This window comes from Diabrotica undecimpunctata, chromosome 7, assembly GCF_040954645.1.
Source record: "Diabrotica undecimpunctata isolate CICGRU chromosome 7, icDiaUnde3, whole genome shotgun sequence".
Lineage (NCBI taxonomy): Eukaryota > Metazoa > Arthropoda > Insecta > Coleoptera > Chrysomelidae > Diabrotica > Diabrotica undecimpunctata.
In genome coordinates, this window is record NC_092809.1 from 1,718,224 (window position 1) to 1,734,344 (window position 16,121).

A 16,121-nucleotide genomic window follows, 5' to 3' on the forward strand; every position below is an offset into this window, starting at 1 on the left:
GTCGAAATCTCACTAATACTAAGGCAATTAAATTACTTTATTACACTTTTGTACGCTGTAAACTGGAATATGCCTCTGTCATTTGGTCACTTTTTTATGATGTACATATCCAAATTATAGAGCAGGAGCAGCGTAAATTTTTAAAATTTTTGTCTTTCAAAATTAACGGCATATATCCCAAGAGAGGCATCAGCAATAGTGAGTTGTGTAGCGGTTTGGACGTAGTAACCTAAGCATTCTATCAGGGACGTATTGATAATAAGGAAGATGGTCGCTTTGGAGAAGTCCCAGTTTGTCAGCTAGTTCTTGGCTATTAATATTATTATTATTATTTGAAATGTGAGTCTAGAGAAAAGCCCTCAATTCTAGCAGAACTTAACATAAAAACTAGACGCATCACAACTATCAACCAAAATATACTGAGATATTTTGGACTTATAACTAGAAGGAGAGAAGGCATGGAGCGAATGATAGTTGAAGGTAACATAGCGGGTAAAAGATCCAGAGGAAGATCTCCAGTATGATGGTCGGACCAAATAAAGGACATGACTCGCTACTCATTCTCCGAAGTAAAACAACACGCACAGGACAGACATTTTCAAACAAATTTCATGACGCCACTACATCTTTATGAAGAAGAAAATATAGGGGAGGAGTTTCTAAAGCTGTTTTTACATTATTGTAGTATTGATTTATACGTGATTCACGGTCAAAATTCGTTTACCAAATTTAAAAAACATTTTACAATATCTTGAGCCAATTCTATTAGTAGTATTAGTAGTAAGTTAGTAGATTAATGAATCTCAAAAATCGACAGCAATCTGACTCGGCTTGTTCATACTTCACTCTTACCTCGGTAAAATGCAGTAAATGCATCATTTAACGTCTAGACTATTCTCTGGTGTCCAGACAAAGATATTCACGTCATAAAACAAACAACATAGGGTACAGCCGTTGTCAGTGGCTACTGCAGCCGTGTAAGAGTTAGTTAGACAGAGCAATTCTGAAAGTTGATTGGCGTTTTAAAAATGCTTGTTTACGATATTGCGTGATTCGGTGAGGAAACACTTCATAAGGTGCACAATGAGTAACATCGTGAAATGTCTCTTATATTGAATTAACGTAATAGCTTTTTGATTGATATTCTCTTATTCACTCACTTTCTTGAAACTTACAGGGTGTGCTGCACTAAATTATATTATAGAAATAACTAAAAATATTTGATTTTATACTTATAAGAATATTATGACAGAGTATATAAAATAAGTTTCTCTAGGCCTTCTACATAGATGATTTTAACAAAATTTTTAACTACATATATAGTATGATTAACCCTGCAGCGGTTACGCCAAGTCTCTCAGACTCAAGCGTCGTACTAGACGATATAAGAGTGAGTTTAAACTATGAACTTCGTGCTCTTGGTACCTTACTAATATTTATTATTGCATCGACCGTCGAGCCGAGAACTTTTGCCAGATTTTTATTTTTATTGTTATAGACTATTTGGGTTCATTAGACTTGGCGCTACCACTTAAGTAACTCAAGTGACTGTTATTTTGTTTTCGTTTCTTGGAATTTATTTCACAAGTGGTGAGTAATTTTGCTGATATTATGTATTCTATTATGTAAACATGTATTATTTTATATTTTGCTTAGTCAAGTTTTTTAATTTTAGCACAATGAGTACTTCAATTGCTTGAGGAAGTAGAAACTGAAGTAGAAATCCGGCAAGTTTTATAGGCAAAGATAAGGCAGTCTGGAAAAACACTGCCTGGTGCAATCGGTAAGAACTCTTTTCACTTGCCGGGTGTAAAAACATATGGCAAGAATGCCAAATCCATAATTGATTGTTGGAATTTGTTTTTTCCGAAGATATTTTAAACGTTATTGTTGAAAGTACGAACAAAAGAGATGTGTAATAGAGCCCATTCTGCTAAAAATACTGATGTAATGAAAATCAGAGCTTTACTATCATTGCTCTATTTAGCTGGGTGTTTGAAAATTAATCGGTTAAGCACAGAAGAGCTGTGGGAGCGAAATGTCAGCGTAGTTGAAATGTTTTGGTTAACCATATCGCAGCAACGTTTTTTATTTTTGTTAAGACATCTTAAATTTTATGATTTAGAAAATCGAGACAAAAGAATTCTGATAAGCAAGCACCAATAAGACAACTGTTAAAAAATTGCAAAAATGCCTACACAATTAGCGAGTAGCACTATAGATGAAAAACTTGAGGCATTTCGGGAAAGATGCGGTTTGAAACAGTATAATCCTTGCTTTCTTCGATTTTAACTCAGTTGCTTTCATCAAGTCCTCGTAGACACATCGTCTCAGAACCAGCAACTTCACGTGGAGTCATATGTCGCCATGTTACCAAATCCACTGGTAACTTTAACATCACAATATTGACCACCATATAATGTAAACTAAATTTAAAAAACAACTTTTAACGGGTTTTTACCAACATATTTAGTGGCTCAATACATGTATACCCACCTAGTGCACTGATGATCGAATATGGATTCCGAAAACGTTTTGTGATATAGCCCGATTGGGTCTTTTAAGTTATATACCTTCTTATAAAGGATTTTTAATAAAATTCCTCAAATACGTCTGCAATCAATTTCTCATGATAATCTTTGGTGGTCCTTGGAGTAAATTCTAATAAACCACCATTGACAAATAATTAGTAATTATTAATATGCTACCTTTTCCAATGGGTTGATTCAAACCAAATTCCATTAAAGCGTTTTGCAAATTGATAATATTTTTATCAACATAACATTTTAAAACAGTGTGCCGTTCGTTTAACCAGGTAAATGGTTTTTCCCTTTGTTCGGAATCTTTTAATTGTTCTGGATGAAGGAGAATCCTGGCTTGCTAACCTGAGAGCATGGTATATATGAAAATTACTGAGTTCTCGGGAAGAACCGCGTTAAGAATTTAAAGCTCGACGTTTCGGCACCCATTTTGGAGCCATTTTCAAGAAGGATACGGTTCTGTTCGAGTTCGGGGTCTCAATCTGCCTGCTACCCTTACTCGTAACGTAACAGTATCTTGTTCTGTATAAATACAAGAACCGTCAAACGGCACTGAGGTCTCAATCTGCCTACTCCTCAGTGTCTAGTGACAACCGGTCTTACCCTGTGAGGCTGCTTTTATACCATCCGTATGCGCGGGAACCATATGCGCCGACGTGGTCTGAGCTGACGTGGCTTGAGCGGTGTGGCTAGAGCAACGGTCGCCATGTTGCCGGCAGTCGTTTAGCGTCATCGCGCTTGTTTAAACTGTTAGGCCGTTTTTTGATCTCGATGGCGCTACAAATGACTCTCGATTTTAAGGAACGGATGGGAGCGATGGTTTTTGCTTTTTCGAAATTTATTTTGTGGTCTGTCTGAATATGATGTTGGGCTAGGGCTGAAGTGGTATCGAAATGTTTGACTCATAGGGAATGTTCGTAAATACGGTTATGGATTCGTCGATTTGTCTGTCCTACGTATGTACGGGGACAACTGGAACGAGGTATCTCGCAGACACCATGTTCTTCATTGGGGAATTGGTCTTTTACGGAGCTGACGAGATTGGACAATTTGGAGTGAGTAGTGAAGATGGTTTTGATATTTAGAGGGATAAGAATTCTACTGATCTCGTCAGTGACACCTTTAATGAAAGGTAGAAAGATTTTGGGTTGATCCGGCGGCAAGGTTTCTTATTTGGATGGAATGGGGTTTAGAAGTTTTTTAATGTTTCTATTGATTTGGATTTTGTGGTAGCCGTTTTGTAAGAGTGTTTGTCTTATTGAATTGATTTCGGATAACCTGTGATTGTTGTCGCTAAGTCTTATGAAAGGGGAAATAAATGTGTTGATGACTGAATTGAGTTGGGCGAGGTGCTGATGTGACTGGGCATTGAGATAGAGGTTTGTATGAGTGGGTTTCCGGTACACGGAATAGGAGAAACTGTGAGGTGGATTTTTCTAAATAAGAACATTAAGGAATGGTAAAGACGCTTCAGACTCGACTTCCATCGTGAATTGAATGCTGGGATGTATTCCATCCAGGTGGGAGATGAAGAGATTGCAAATGGAGCGCACCTTTTATGGACTTACTTTCTTGAATGTTAGGCGAATGGCTTATCAATTAGCAGTCATAAATAACATCCAGAATCCGTTTAAAAATGAAAGAGCAGGTAGAGCATGGCTCGACCATTTTAAATAGACATAAAAAGCAATTCTCTCAGAAAACCAATGGGAATATCTTACGCTCGAGTGCAAGGATTTAATCGCCCAGCAGTTAAGGAGTTTTTTGATCTGTTAGAGGTTGAATATGCAAGAAAAAATTATTCTCCCGACCGTGTCTATAATGTAGATGAAACTGGACTTACAATCGTGCAATCAAAAGTACCGCAAGAATAGGACGAAAAGGTAAAAGGCAAATAGGGGCGTTAACTGCAGCAGAACGCGAGTCTCTAGTGACGTTGGTGTGCGCAATGAGCACAGGAGGAACTTTCATCGCACCAATATAATTTTTTTAAGAAAAAATCTTGCAGATGTAATAATGAAAGGGGCTCCGCCAGGAGCAATCAGAAAAGTACACCCTTCTGGTTGGATACCCACCAATTTATTTTCTGAATGGTTCAATCATTTTGTATCAAAGACCAACCCAACAGAGGATTCTCCTGTCCTTCTTATACTCGATGTACATTACAGCCACACTGGTAATGTTGATATTCTAGTTGCTCATGAAAAGCATGTCACCATTATCAGCTTGCCTAACCTCAAATTCTCAAAAACCTCAGATCGAGGAAGAAAATCAACAAAAGCCACTGTAATTACATCATTGCCTTATAAATTTAAATTAGAAAAATCTCTTAAGAAAACTGAATACCGTTAACAGAGTTGTAGACGTCGAAGGGGACGCGGAAGTGGATGCGAAAGGGAACGCGGAAGGGGACGAGGACGAGGTCAAATTTGCAAAAAAGCCCAAGAGAAAGTTCGGAAACGTATTACCGTCGAAGATTCTGACACCGAAGAAAGTGATCTTTCCAATATTAAAGAGGATACAGATTCCGAACCAAGTTCACAGGGTTCAATTCCTGATAACGACAACGCCGTGTGCATCTTTTGCGAGGAGTATTATTCAAGTAATAGCAGAGGAGAATCTTGGGTACAGTGTCATAGCTGTCTTTTGTGGGCACACAATGAATGTGCCGGTGCAGAAACTGAAGATTATATCTACGATTTCTGCCGAAAAATTTTTGTATGCCTGTAATACGGCCCCCTGGTGGCCATAAGAATAATTTTTTTTTATGTTAGATCTTGATTTTTTTTATTTTTTTAATAATACTGTATTAGTATTATACTAATAGTTTTGTGGACGAAAATTAAAATTTAAAAATGTTGACTGTTTATAATCTCTAGTCGAAAAACAAATTAAGGGGCCATATTTCCACCTTCTCCTCCATATATTTATTTGGCTTTATATATTTCTTTTTTCAAATGAACACCACTTCCACTCTGTATACACACTGACATATTTACGACCAAAAGATGGCTGCACACGTTGCGGTCGTTTATCGGTTAGTTAGAAATAATGAAAATAAGGTGAATATAATGAAAAATTGAGGAGGCAGCTGGGCGTAACGGTACACACCGGTATTTATGAGACGCTGGTTAAGGGTGTGATCAAAGGCAAGATCAAATCACAACGTTTAGAAAGAAAGTTTTGTGTTACTAATAGTTATTCGATTTCGACGTAGGTGAGCTACTGATTTAATGGACGTTGGAAGGCAAATATGTGCTAGCAGAAAGGTTTTATTTGAAGATAATTAATATAAAGTATGGGCAATATGTGAAGTAAGCATTCAACAGTCCAATAGGTATAATTAAATAGATATGATTAAAATATTATGATATGTTTCCTAGACCATATTGTCTTCTCAGTGGCAACTTTGGTTGTAAGTCACTTTCAACATCCATAAAATCTCATGTGTATTGTGTGTGGACTATTTTTACGTGGTGTTAAATTTTTAACATATCCACATATATTTCTTACCTACAATAATTTTGCTTATAAACTTGTGAGGTGATCGCTAGTATTTATTTCAATATCAGAGTTTTGCAGCAACTAAACCTAGTTCTAAACAATGTAGGTATTTTTTAGTTAATTTATAATATTTTGTGTTCATATACAGTTCATTTTAAATTAAAGTGTTATTATATACAATGATCTAAGAAAATTAACTGTTTATTGAATTATAACATAATTATTGTAGCCTGAATTCACGTGGCAACTTAAGTTGCCACTGATCACTAGAATGATTTATTTTTTTGTTTAGGTCTGAAGATAATACGTTTAGTGTAGATGATATTATAAATGCTTGTAAAGAAAATTTCGGACCAAGTTTTTTAGAAGAATTCAGTATGTAAGAATATGGACCTTTTATTGAATCTGCTGAAGCTGATAATGATGAAGATTCAGATTTATCAGATGATGAAACTGATGAAAATCCGACTAATCTAACAGGTAGAATCCTCAGATCGCAAGCGACTGTTGAGTTGGATGAGGAAATTGCTGACAATAATTATTCAAACAGTACAGTATAAGGGGATGTTAGGATTCTCGAGAATAAGGTTTCAGTTCGCAATTCCTTCACTATAAATAGGTTGCAACGCACAGGTGGATGTAAATAATGATAAAACACATTACTTGATGCGATGTAATCCGATTAAAATAGAACAACAGACTACATTATTAAAAACTACATTATGGCGTCTAATATGGAGATACACACACTTTGATTGTTGAAGAGACAAATTCTAATGTCGGATGTCGATGTGACAGCCGTTGACAACATCCTACGTCAAAATAAGTTGGCAGGGTTGCCAAGTATAATTTTTGTTACGCCCCCTTTAAATCAAACGTAAAATATGACTGATACAAAACAAAACTATTTATTGGCGAGGGCTTGGGACATCCCTCAGGCATCATGAATGGGCGTCTTGGCAACGCTTAGGAGGGCGCCTGGAACGCCTGGGTATTTGCATAGAACCATTACTCTTTGCAGGCAAAGAGGTACTTCTGGGGTCACTGGCTATGGTTTCAGGTACACCAGAACTTGCGGATTGCTGCTTTGGCTTTGGGTGTCGTTTTGGGATAGCTCCTTTGGCTTTATCTGGGATACCTTTCTGCAACGTGATTGAAGGTCGTCCTCTACTACGTAACTCAGGTAGAGGTGTTATAGGCTAATTGGAATCATCCTCCACAAAAGGATGGAGAGCAGATACATGGTACTTTCCAATTGCTATATCTGGGTGCGTTCCGGTTGCTAACTCGTACGAAGTAGGAGAAATTTTAAAAAAAGTCTTGTATCACTCTTACTAAGAATGTGAGTATTTACGAGAACTTTCTGTCCTTTGTTACAAACAACGGTTTTGCGAAAGTGTTTATCTGCGTACATTTTCGAAGCGTCTTGGCGTAACTCAATTCTCACGCGCACTTAGTAAAATGTCTGTATGTCTGCGCAAGTACGGCGTTTCTCAGGAATAACCGTTTCACTCTCGATAATAGCTCGTAAGTCTTTATGCACATCTGTGGGCGTACGTAGCTCACGCGCAAAGTTCAAATAAGCAGAGGAATAACCGGTAGCTAAATTTGGTACCATATTCATGGAAAAACGAATACTCAGTAGCACTCCATCCCATTTACAATGGTCCCTTTAAACTAATATAGAAATCTAAATCCTCAGATGGCGATTTTTATGTTTCTCCGGATTTGAGGCAGGGTGATAAACAGAAATGGGTGATTGCTGAATATCTTATTATTCTACGAGGGGTGCCGTATCTGAAACATATTTCGCTTATTAGTACGTTTGTGCACTCCTCCACATTAGCTTGTTTTAACAGGAATATTTCTATCCATTTCGTGGAAGTATCTTCCACTGCAAAAATCCATCTGTTTTCTTTTTCAGTTACAGGTAGTGGACCCACTAAATCAATTGCAACGTATTCAAGTTGTGCCAACACAGGTGTTTTGATCAGACCTGCTGGTTTTAGATTGAAAGGTTTATACCTTTGACAGTCGATACATTTCTTTATAGGCTTTACGACATCTCGCCTTATAGAAGCCCAGTAGTGACGACGAGCAATTGTCTTTTTACCACCATAATGTCCTGCGACGGGCATGTCATCGCACTCTTTCAAAACATCGGCTATTTTACTTTGAGGCACTACTAACTGAGCATCCTCAAATTCAAGGTCTTGATTATATCGATACAAGACTCTTTAATTCATAAGATAACCACGATCAGTATATCGGGTGATGTCTACTAATTCAGGTTCTTCCGATTCAAGGCAATCAATAATTATTTGAAGCTGTGAGTCAGTGAACTGTTCCTTTCTAAGTTTCTTTTTGCTTATCGTTGGTACATCCATTGCGATAGTACAGAGGTCACAAATATCTTTCGTGTCTGGATATAGATAGGGCTTGATAACATATCGGCGATACGATTCGTTGATCCAGGAACATATTCAATTCGTAAGTCACAACTTTGCACTTTCAATGACCATCTAGTAAGGCACCAGTAGGAGATTTTAGTGACATCAACCATTTCAGTCTTTGATGATCTGTTTTGACAATAATAAGTGAACTTTCTATGTAACCCTGGAATTTATTAATTGTATATACTATAACTAAAGCTTTTGGCTTTGTCGTACTATAGTTACGTTCAGCCGCTGTGAGTAAACGACTTATCGGCATACTCTATCGGCTTTTCATTTTCTTCCTCCTCCTGAAGGAGACATGCGCCAAGTGCATACGAACTTGCGTCTGTTTTTATTATAAAATAATTTGTAAAAGTTGCTTGTTGTTTATAAGCTTGGTTTTGTGCCGGTCCCCAAACAAATGCTGCATTCTTTTTAGTTAAGTCTCAAACAGGTTTGGATATACCTGCGAAGTTTGGCACAAAACGTTGAAATCAACTACAAGTTTGAAAAATAATAAAACATGTTTAACATTACGTGGTATAGGCATGTCAACAGTAAATATCTGTTTAGACAAGAAAAATTAAAAATATTGATTTGCCACAACCAGGTACTTGCCAAGACCTATTTTAAACAAAAAGCGAAAAGTAATTGCATCTTTTAACACTGTTTGGCCTTAACATAAAGAAAACAGTTAAAATTTACCTACTATTACTATACTTTTTGTACAATTGACTATAGATTTTTTGAAAAACTTATAAATAAATGATAAATTCTTCGCTTCAAGCTTTCAAATGCTTTTTCGGCGATACTCTAATGGAACATATAATTACACAAATTATTTATTATTTTTAATTTCTGTCTTCTTGGGAATAATCTTCTTGTCTGGTTACCACCAACTGCCGAGTAGACAGGGTGTATTAGCAAAATGATCCTCACTGCAAGGTAGATATAGTTGGAGAAGCAATGCAGACACGTCGATTGAAAGATAGATGATAAACTCGAAAACAAACACTGATAGGTTATACAAGATGCCTCTATTTGAATATCTAAATAATTCATTCAAACAAGTACTAATTAAAAATTCAGTTGCTATAGATGAGAGCATAGTTACTTATTATGGACGTCATCCGCAACCCTATTCGTTTTGGGTTTAAATTGTGGACTTTAGCAAACTCAAAAAACGTTACAGAAATTATTAAGCTTTTTCCAAAGTATACTTGTTTTATTTTTACTTATCATAATGTAGATTGATAACCCGTAAATTAAAATAATCACTGTAATAAGATCAACAATTGTAAATCACTTTAAATTGTCAGTAATCAGTATATTGGAATCCACTTTACGATTATTATTAAGTTTCGACGTTTGCAAATAAACCCACTTCTAATTGTCTTAAACTCATTAACGATATCCTGCGATATGAAGCGATTGAAGAAGAAGAACACACCGAGCTAAATCAAAGGGGATTAGAACTGCAAACCCGTTTCAATTATTCCGTTTAATTAGACCTCCATTGTTTGTCTACAATGAGGAATGAAGCGTTGCATACTACATATATAGGTATGGATTCAGTTTTATAGTGATCTCAGTTGAAGTTTTGTTATCCTGCTTTGAGTGGCTTTCGTACATTACAAGAATGGTTGGTTATTAGAAATAAAAGTTCGTTTATTTTTATTATATCAATGAATAATTATATTACCTATGTAGTATATGTATGCAATTGTCTGATTTTCTTTTTAATAACTACTTTTTTATTTTACCTACCTATCTCCACTCAAGTATAATTTTTAGTAATTTTTTTGTTCTTTACCAAAATTGTAATTCATTTTTACCAAAAAGTCTAGTATTAAATATTGTGTTTATATGGGGTTAAGCCAAAATTGATTCTAATTAAAATTATATTTTTGACTAACTAGAATTTGACGTTTCGATTTCTACTACGGAAATCGTTCTCAAAAGGATTATTTAACCCTCCAGTACACGCGCTCTATTTTCTTACGTGACTACATGCGTGGATTACATAGTGTTATTGTTTTAATAAGGTTTTAATAATACCACTGCAATCTATAATTGGCTTTATTTTATAAGTAAAATGTACATTAAATTAAAAAAAATAAAAAAAAAAACAATAAAAATAAAAAACAAATACTATAAATCAAAGTTACTTATCTTATAACCAAACGGTACAAACCAGACTAAGTTTTATAATATCCTAAATGTAACATCTTGAATTCTGCAAATCTAATTCAGACTGCATGTTCTGTTTTATCTAAGCAAAATATACACATATTTGCTTTAAATGTCCTGGACAAGTCCACTGATCACTGCTGCTGTACCATTTTCTTATGATCTTATTCCTTGCTCGTCCACAAATATGACAACGTCCAAAGACCGAAGATCGAGTCTGAACTTTAAGATTTTCCTTATTTATTTTTAAAAGAAATTTAATTGTTTCTTTTATTTCTGTTGATGTGTGAGTGTTGTCTAGTCGCCTCAATATCAGTGGTTTTATTAACTCAAACGAAATGTCGTGAAGAAAAGTGCTTCTTGGGAGTGATGCAGTGACATTATTAAAGAATGTCACTGCATCACTCCCAAGAATGTCACAGTCAATGATATTAAAGGAACAATTCTGGCAGTAAACAGGGAAGTTAAAACACAGATCAGAAAGAGAAAGCATAACGAATGGATGACGGACGAAATTATGGATCTAATGGAAAAGCGATGGCAACATAAACAACAACGTAATCAAGACAAATACAAACAGATACACAAAGAAATTCGCCAGAAAATTAAGAAAGCAAAAGAACGTTGGATGGTGGAAAGGTGCAACGAAATAGAACAATTGCAGGAAAAAGGAGATAGTTTTGGACTACATAAGAAGATCAAAGAAATATCGAATATACACAAAAGCCACCACAGAACAAGAATACGCAACGACAGAAACGAATACATAGAGTCAGAAGAGGAGATAGCAATGGTGTGGAAAGATTACGCAGAAAGACTTTTTAATGACAAAAGACCAACACAACCAACGCGCAAACTTCCTTCCGAAAACTTATCAGGGCCATCATTAATGCGAAGTGAAATAGAATATGCAGTTAGAACCACAAAGATGCATAAAGCAACAGGTCCAGATGAAATTAATATAGAAGCAATAAAACTACTAGACGAGGAGAATATCGAAATCTTGGTAAAGCTGTTCAATAGAATTTATGATACTGGTTACATTCCGCGAGAATGGCTGCAGTCATCCTTTGTGATGATCCCAAAAACAGCTAATGCCACAAAATGCAATGAACACCGCTTAATCAGTTTAATGAGTCACTTGCTGAAACTCTTCCTTAGGATATTACACTCAAGAATGTACAAGATACTAGAAGAACTTAGCGGGTCAACACAATTCGGTTTTAAGGGAGGACTAGGAACAAGAAAGGCAATTTTATGTTTGAACACCTTAATACAAAACTGTTTAGATCAACGAAAAGATGTCTACCTCATCTTTATCGACTACGAGAAGGCATTTGCCAATGTTAAACATGATATCATGATGGAACTACTAGATAAGGCCAACATTGACCAGAAGGAGATCAGAATTATTCAGAATCTATACTGGAACCAAATGGCAAAGGTGAGGATTGATCAAGACCAATATACGGATGAATTTGAAATCCGGAAAGGTGTCCGCCAAGTCTGCATAGTCTCTCCGATGCTTTTTAATTTATATGTTGAAAATATATTTGCGGAAGCATTAGAAGACACGGAATTAGGCATTAAGGTGAACGGCATACCAATTAGCAACTTACGCTATGCGGACGACACAGTGATTATAACTGATAATTTGGAAGATCAGCAGTTATTACTTGATAGGGTGAATAGCATAGGTAAAAAATATGGCCTCAAAATCAACATTTTAAAAACGAAATGTATGGTCATTAGCAGAAACCTCCAGAAAACCCGATAATATGCATAGGTGACGATCGCATAAAACGCGTGAAAACTTTTAAATACCTTGGCACCACAATCAATGACCAATTGGATCCACAACAAGAGATAAAAACCTGAATACAAATGGCAAGACAAGCTTTTGTGAAATTCAGACCGCTCCTATGTAATCAAAACCTAAATTTCGAAATACGCTACAGAATGGTCAAGTGCTACATATGGTCCATCTTGCTTTATGGCATGGAAACGTGGACTTTGAAAAAAACATCTATCAACAAACTTGAAGCATTTGAAATGTGGTCATTGAGAAGAATGATGCGCATACCTTGGGTGGATAGAGTTCGAAACGATGACGTCCTTAAGAGAGCCGGCGTGGAAAGAGAACTCTTTGAATTAATTAAAAAACGCAAGATTGGTTACCTTGGGCACATATTGAGAGGAGCAAAATATGAAATACCACAGTTAATCCTACAAGGGAAGATCGAAGGTAGGAGAGGAGCCGGCCGCAAACAATTATCCAGGTTAAGGAATATTAAAGAATGGACAGGAATACACAATACAGGCGAGCTGTGTCACGCCGCCAAGAACAGAATTCTAGTAATGAGATAGTCGCCTACGCACTTTGGTGTATGGCATGTTAAGAAGAAGCTCTTTCGGGGTGACAGACTCAGTAAAACACAGGTTGAAATAAAAATAAATCTATTAATTCTAACGTATTTACAAAAATAAAAATAAAATAAATTCTATATCCCCGCCTGGAACCCGAGAAAGTGAATTCCCCATCGGACGTCTGTAAAAGAAAAATTAATATTACTAACAGAAAACGAAATACGCGAATTCGATCGCACGCAGACTTATACTCGCTTTCACCTCAGTCCAGCAGAAGCGCCAAACGCTCTCGCAATCAAAATATTTGATTGTGCAGATCCACGTTATACTCTAAGTCAGAGTTGACGGTAATGTTCAATCCACTATACCCACGAGTTCTGCTTGATTAAGGACAGAGCTTAATCCTCACTGCGGAAGTCTTTCTCTCCGGGTTGGCACGCAGATTCAATGCACTAGCGAGCCAGGGAGCCTAGAGCGTTAGCCACAAGACTGATTTAACCCCGCCAGCTGTTCGTTTTAAATAGCCGCTCCGGACCCTACCTCGTCGTCTTATCGTGGAAATGGATGCGGGATTATCGACACTCCCACGGTTCGAACTGTTGAACGCTATTGCTGTAGGACGTTCAGCACATCGTTACACTTTAATAAATCAAAGAACACGGTAAGTGGCTAACGCCGAGAGTTTCGGGAAACATTATATTGTGCAAAAAACTGGTCAACCAGATCCACACAGAATTTTGTTTTGTTGTAATCCGTTATAATTTCGAATTTATTCTTGTTTTCTGTTTCAGGATCAATACTGTCATCATGGTGCATAGTTGAAACAGCTAATACGACCTTGTTTTTTTTTAGAACGTGCGGGACCAAGGTACATTTTTCTTGGAGGAATCCGAATAGTGAAGAATGTATGTCTCTGTTTTTAGACGTTATAAATTCTTGTGGTTGCTCTTTCTTACTTTTACGAATTGTACCAACAATAGTTAATCGCTTTTAAAGCAAGTCCATGGCCAAAGGTATACTGGTAAACCAGTTATCCATTGTTACATTTCTGCCCGTTCCTTCTATGGGTTTAACCATTCTTTTAACAATCTCCGCGCTACTCCTATCAGCTTCAAAAGGACCAGTTGGTTGTGTTCCACAGTAAATCTCCATATTATAGGTATATGCATATTTGCTATCTACTAACGCAAATATTTTTATACCATATTTAGATGTTTTACTGAAAATGTATTGACGGAATTGACATTTTCCCCTAAAAGCAAGTAATTACTCATCAACTGTTAAATATTCTGAAGGGGTAAATTTTTTTTGAAAATTTTTAATAAAAGATCCAAAAATGTCTCATATAGGAGCAAATTTATCCAGCTCTCTCCTTTGTTGTCTAGAATTAAAGTCGTCAAACCTCAAACATCTCAGTAGAAATCGGAAACGATTTAAAGACATTGTCAAGTAAATAGCTTCGACACCAGTAATTTTCTTATTATCCCACATTTGCAAAACATTTAGTCTTCCAGATTTTAAAACACCTGCTAAAAAGAGTATACCAATAATTCCCCAAATCTCTTCGACGTCGGTCATTTTAGCATCTCTGTAGCGTTGGAAATTTATTCTTACCTTCTCAATATAGATATTATCATCTACCATACATTTGAAGCATTCAAACTGGGTTTTTGCGTTTTTAGCTCCTCTTATTGGTCCTAGTAACTTCAAAACACTATTTGTTCTTACTCCGCTTTGTTTCTTGTCTTTGCTAAAATAGTATTTTGAAATTATTTTTCGACTAACAAAACTAACACATATTTTTGAAAAATTTAAACGCAGAATGAAAGATTAAATTATTACCGAGGGCCGAAAGTCCCTTAGAATAAACAAAAAGTTTTTTTTAAATGACATTATAGAAGTTTTCAGGGACTTTTGGCCCTCGGTAATAATGTAATCTTTCATTCTGCGTTTAAATTTTTCAAAAATATTAATTAGTTTTCTCAGTATTTGAAAAAAAAAAAGAATGCATTTAAAAAGCATTGGCCCGAAATTTTGCGCCTACGCTCTTAACCGCCGAATACAAAATATAATTTTTAGTTTAGGGTTACGTAAGTACACGCGTGGATTACAATGGTAACAGAACACAATCTATTTCTTATACCTACACACATCAAACTACTGGCATACTAATACAGTTTCTTATTATACTATGCCTATGTCCTGAATGTATAAGGAGATAGGCAACTTTATATACAGTATAGTCCGACTAACAGTATTATAAAATTCAATGGATTACGTATGTAATCCGCGAGTCTACTGGAAGGTTAAGAATTTTGATGCAAAAAGTCGAAACGTCAAATTTTAGTATATATAATTTGATCTGAAAATAGCCTAATGAACAATGGAATAAATTAATTTTGGATGTATGATTGTATTAATAACTTAATTTTGAGGTAACAAAACCTTAACCTTAACAATTATAAATTTACGCTAATGTGGACCAAACCAGGATGTAAATAAAATAAATCTCATAAATTTGCGTTCACACTTCAGCACTCATCCACACGTGTATCTGATTCACGATCATAACTTCCCAACGACGACCGAAACTACCACTTAGGACATATTAAAGTGATTCTGCAGCTTGTTGTGCAGTGAATGCTGGAAATTATATTTGAGAAATAAAACACCTATTCGAAGTGAAACTTTCTTGCATTTTACTTAATGCCGACAACTGTTTTGGCACCGAGGAGTGCACTTAATGCCGAGCTATATGCATGTGTAACATTCCTTCTTCCCATTGCTTAAAATACATTATAATCTTTCTAGTTCAGGTGCTTCTAATGAAGTTACTAATTTGTTAGATGGTATGTATTTATTATTTAATATGATTAGAAAGTATAAATGTTAACAGTAAAACTTAAAAACTGGAATAAAAATATAACTGTATAACATTGTAGCTTATGAAAACAGTTCTAACCTAGTAATTTATGCAACAAGTGCATAAAGTGCTCTTTTTTTCATGAATAAAAAGAGTGACAAAAAATTCTATGAGTAAAAAAAGTCACTTTGTGCATGTGTTACAAATAATAGTTTTTCCGCA